The sequence below is a fragment of the Zosterops lateralis genome, assembly GCF_965231275.1.
Source record: "Zosterops lateralis genome assembly, chromosome: 23".
Classification (NCBI taxonomy): domain Eukaryota; kingdom Metazoa; phylum Chordata; class Aves; order Passeriformes; family Zosteropidae; genus Zosterops; species Zosterops lateralis.
This window is the reverse complement of record NC_139783.1, coordinates 3121716-3126772: the sequence shown is the minus strand read 5'-3', so window position 1 is coordinate 3126772 and position 5057 is coordinate 3121716. Positions and strand designations below refer to the sequence as shown.

Genomic DNA, 5057 nt, shown 5'->3' with positions numbered 1-5057 from the left:
GATTGCACAAACCTTTCCAGAAGTCAAAGTCAGAGGAAACACCCAAAGTGTCTGGAAGCATCAATGGGTCCCACTGAGGTCCATCCCCAACCAGGCTCCTCATGGAATCCATGGAGTAGAGAATTAGAGGCCAGAATTGCACAAAAACCCCTCAGAGACTCAGTGTGGGAAGAAGGAAAATCCAAAATACCTTAAACACCTTGAGTATCTCAGAGCATTAATGAGCCCCACTGAGTGTCAATGCAAAGCTCCCAAGGGACTCATTAAAGCAGATAATTGGAGGCCAATTATCACACACAGCACTCAGTGTCAAAAAGTAGTTCCTTAATAAACTTTGAATACTGTGAAGTGCTAATGAGCCCCACTGAGTGTTGTTACTGACTCAGAATCCCAAGGGACTTGTTAAAGTAGATAATTGGGGCCATGATTGCACAAATCTCTCATAGAGTCAGTTTTAAAAGGGAAACTCCAAGTACCTAAAATAACTAAAGTATCTTGAAGCATTAATGAACTCCACTGAGTGTCATTACTGACAAAGCCTCTCAAGGGACTAATTACAGCAGATAATTGGATTGCAAAACCTCCCAGAGATTCCAAGGCAAAAGCAAAACCCAAAGTCCTTTGAAAATCCATCACCACTGCCTGCAGTTCTCTGCTCTGCCTGGGGCCTGGGGACAATTCCTCTGTCCTGTCCCTCTGTGGGACCCATTAAAACTTCCAGAAACTTTGGAGTTGGATTCTGACTTGAAGTTCTTGAGCGGTTTCTTCATCTCCCTCTGATGTTCAGGGCCTCATCACCAAGCCCCAAGAGGGTCATTAAAGTCCTTGTGCTGTGTCTGTGCTGCTGAGCTGGGCTGGGCTCCTGGCACAGAGGCAGCTCCTGGCAACCAAGAAGAGCTTAAAACCACATTTCTCTTGATGAGCAGCTCTTCTCCCAGCCCAGCAGGGCTGGGGCGCTGCCTGCAGCCACCCCGGGCACAACACACAGGCACAGAGAGCTTCAATCACTCAGGGCTGGGAAGGGGCTGACAAGTGCCTGGAGAAGAATCACTCCCAGCCCTTGGCACAGGAACCTCTGGCTGCAGGACAATGCAGCTGCAGCTCCTGCAGTCCTCTCCTAAAGCTGGAACATGCCAATGCCTACAGACTCTGTGAGTACATTCTCTGCTTCTCTCCTGTGTAGAGCAGCCAGGGGTGCCCAGGGCTGTCCTGCAGAGCAGGGTCCTGCAGCCCAGGGCGCTGTGCTGGGGCAGGGACTCTGCTGCCTGCCAGGGACAGCTCTCAGCCAGCCCTGGGAGCTGCTCCCAGCACTGGGGGACAAGATCTGGGTGGAAGGAGACATAGCTGGTAAGGCTTGGAAGGGTTCTCCTTGTGTGGTGAGGATGCTCTGTTTTTCAGGACTGCTTCCAACATGACGTTTAACTGCAGAACTTTTCCAAGCAGGTTATCCAGGGAGCACAGCGAGGCCATGGCTAAGTAAGAAGAAAAATCTTGCTTTATTAATCTACTACTTTGTGTTGCCTGGATGGGAAATTGCACACAGATATTCATCTTTCAGTTCAGGGTTAGAAAAATAAAAAAAATTCTCTCAGACCTTACTAAACCAGGCAGTGAAAGAAATCAGCACAGGACTCCTTGCAGGCAGCACCAGAATCACTTTTCCAGCCTCCTCAGGGTTGCTCTGAGGTTGCTATCAAAGCCTGCAGAGCCAGAGCTGCCCCTGGGCAGTGCCTGAGCTGGGAGGGCTCTGCAGGGCAGAGCTGAGCCCCCAGGGCTGGGCTGGGCTCTGGCAGCACTGGCAGGGCCCAGCCCTGGGCACAGGGAAGCAGCTGCAGGCAGGGACAGCTCCAGGCAGCAGAGCCCTGGGCAGGCAGTGGGGGGAAAGTGCCACCAAGCTGGGCTGGGATATTGAAAGTCCTCTCCAAACTGAACTATTCCATGATTACTCTTTTTACAGATCCCCATGCCAAGACACCACAAATGTCCAACAGCAGCTCCATCAGCCACTTCCTCCTGCTGGCATTGGCAGACACCAGGCAGCTGCAGCTCCTGCACTTCTGCCTCTTTCTGGGCATCTCCCTGGCTGCCCTCCTGGCCAACGGCCTCGTCATCAGCGCCGCAGCCTGCGGCCACCACCTGCACAGCCCCATGTTCTTCTTCCTGCTCCACCTGGCCCTCAGTGACCTGGGCTGCATCTGCACCACTGTCCCCAAAGCCATGCACAATTCCCTCTGGGACACCAGGAACATCTCCTATGCAGGATGTGCTGCACAGCTCTTTTTCTCTCTCTTCTTTATCATAGCAGAGTTTTATCTCCTGACCATCATGTGCTACGACTGCTACGTGTCCATCTGCAAACCCCTGCACTACGGGACCCTCCTGGGCAGCAGAGCTTGTGCCCACATGGCAGCAGCTGCCTGGGCCAGTGCCTTTCTCAATGCTCTCCTGCACACAGCCAATACATTTTCCCTGCCCCTGTGCCGTGGCAATGCTATGAGCCAGTTCTTCTGTGAAATCCCCCAGATCCTCAAGCTCTCCTGCTCACACTCCTACATTTGAGAACTTGGGCTTCTTGCAGTTTGTGCCTTTTTAGCACTTGGCTGTTTTGTGTTCATTGTTTTCTCCTATGTGCAGATCTTCAGGGCCGTGCTGAGGATCCCCTCTGAGCAGGGACGACACAAAGCCTTTTCCACCTGCCTCCCTCACCTGGCTGTGGTCTCCCTGTTTGTGAGCACTGCCCTGTTTGCCTACCTGAAGCCCCCCTCCCTCTCCTCCCCATCCCTCAATCTGTCAGTGTCAGTTCTGTACTTGGTGGTGCCTCCAGCCCTGAACCCCCTCATCTACAGCCTGAGGAACCAGGAGCTCAAGGCTGCAGTGTGGAGACTGATGACTGGATGTTTTCAGAAACATTAATCTGCTGGCCTATTTCTGCACATCACTTTGAATAAAAGTAATCTTTGATACTTCTTGGTTTCATTTTGGATGTTCTTTTTCTTTGTTTTACTCCTTTATACTTGTTGACAAAGAAAAGCCAATGTTTGTGCCATTTCTCATTTTGATTCTGTCCACCTTCCCGTGTGACCACAGATTGTGTCAATGAGGGGCTGCACTCTCGGTGGTTTTAAAGTAACTCAAGGATCTCCCAGCCAAGTTTTCTGCAGAGGTGCCCCTTTTGTTCCCTTCTGTGCAGCTGCAGCAGCAATGTCTGTGTGCAGAGCTGGAGGCAGATCAGGGCTGGCACAGCAGCTGTGCCCAGGAGCAGCAGCCCTTGGTGCTGCCAGTGCTGCTGCCGTGGCCCTGCCCCGCTGCCCTCCTGGCCCTGGTGTTGCTGTAGGGCCTGAGGGCTCTCGGGGCCGGGCACAGGGCTGGGGGTGGCAGTGCCGGGGCTGCAGCAGGGACAGGCCATGGGCACTGCTGGGGCAGCGCTGACGCCTCAGGGCAGGGCCTGGGGGCTCCAGGCTCCTTGCCCAGGCTCTCTCCAGAAGACGCCCAGGCCATTGTTCAGCACAGAAAAGCCCCGGGAGCAGCCCCAGGCTGGCCCTGGGCAGGCTGGGGGCAAACAGCAGGGCTGGGGCTCTGCAAGGGCCCTGGGGGAGACAGGCAGGAGCAGCAGAGCAGGGGCTGATCCATCCCCACTGCGCTGGACACCCCAGGGCAGCGTCCCAGAGCGTCCTCATGCCCCTGCCAACAACACCCTCCCTGTGCAGCCCTGGCCTCTCCCCCAGCTCACACAGGGGCCGCATCCTTGCAGGCACAGACACGGCAGCACTGCCTCAGGAGCCCCTGTTTGCACTGCCCAGAGCAGGCCTCAGCACCCCCATGCTGTTGGTGTGGGGAGATGAACCTGAGGGAGCACAAATGCCATCAGCCCCTGGGGCCAGGAAGGGCTGGGCCACAGCAGGGAAACCACTCAGCTTTGGTGTGGCCTCTGAAGTCAGCTGTTGGAGTCCAGGCCATCCCTCTGGGCACCCTGGATGGTCACAGACCTCGGTAGAGAGGCCTGGGACTCGAGAAAGAGAGTCTGGGGTCTGTGCAGGGGGGTTTTGCCTGGCACAGAGCCCAGGAAGACACAGTCTTTGATTTTGGTCCATGTGAAAAACATCAAACACAGAGAAGAATTGCAAGTCACAAATGTATGACAGACAGTAGTGTAGTTATCACCATGTAGAAGATTTTGTAGTTTAGCGTTTTTAGGATGTAGATGCAATGGGACAAGGTGGAGATTTTAGGGCGGTGCCCTGAGTTCTTCTTCTTCTCCCTTGGCATCCATCTTCTGGGGGCATGTTGGAATGATTATCACACAACTCTCCACTCCTGGCTGCAGCCTCTGGAGATTTATTCTCTGCATTCAGCCAGGCCTGCATTCCCTAACAACTCCAGATACCCTGTCATGTTTTCTTAGGGTAGAACACTAACAATGAAAACCTCACCAATGGCACAACTCCTCAGCCCATCAGGAAAAAAAAGGACAAGTTGTAAGGTTCTCCAAATATTTGATCTGCTTTGCTGCAAGAGTTGTGCTGCACTCGTGGTGTGGAAAGCCAAGAGAAGCCGCAGTTGGTGCCACATCTTGTGACAGAAGTTTGACCTCATTCTCCAGGGAAGGATCTTGAAAAGGGCAGACATGACTGTGAAGAAGATTGTGGGAAAATTGAAACAGATTTCCAGAAGTGAAATGAAAATTGAAAGAAACAATCCAATATGTTTTCTGCCATGGATTTCTATGCTCCCCTTTTTCCATGTTGTCCTACTTCTCCATCCCATTCATTCCAAATGGATCTCACCTCTAAGACCAATGACTTAGCCAGTTTTAGACACTGTAAAATACCATGAGCTACACACAGTTTGCCTTCCCCTGTTCTTGTTGGAAAGCAATGCTGGAGCCGTAAGTGCAGGGCTTGGGACAGGCATGAATCCTACAGGCAGGGAATGTGCCCTGACAGTGTGTGAGCCTGAGCAGGGCCAATGGCCAGCAGCGTTGCTGTGCTCGGGTTCCATGGAAGCATCCCAGGAGCAGCTGCTGAGGTCAGGAGCCATGGCAGGCACCAGGCTGCTCC

At 53.3% G+C, this 5057-nt stretch overlaps 1 pseudogene across 1 annotated transcript; it reads left to right on the top strand.

Moving 5' to 3' along the window:
• Positions 1 to 1980: 1980 nt before the first annotated feature.
• LOC310918264 (olfactory receptor 14J1-like) lies at positions 1981 to 2913 on the top strand (annotated as a pseudogene). Its single transcript has one exon. The product of its transcript is annotated as an olfactory receptor 14J1-like (transcript).
• The last annotated feature ends 2144 nt before the right edge of the window (positions 2914 to 5057 follow it).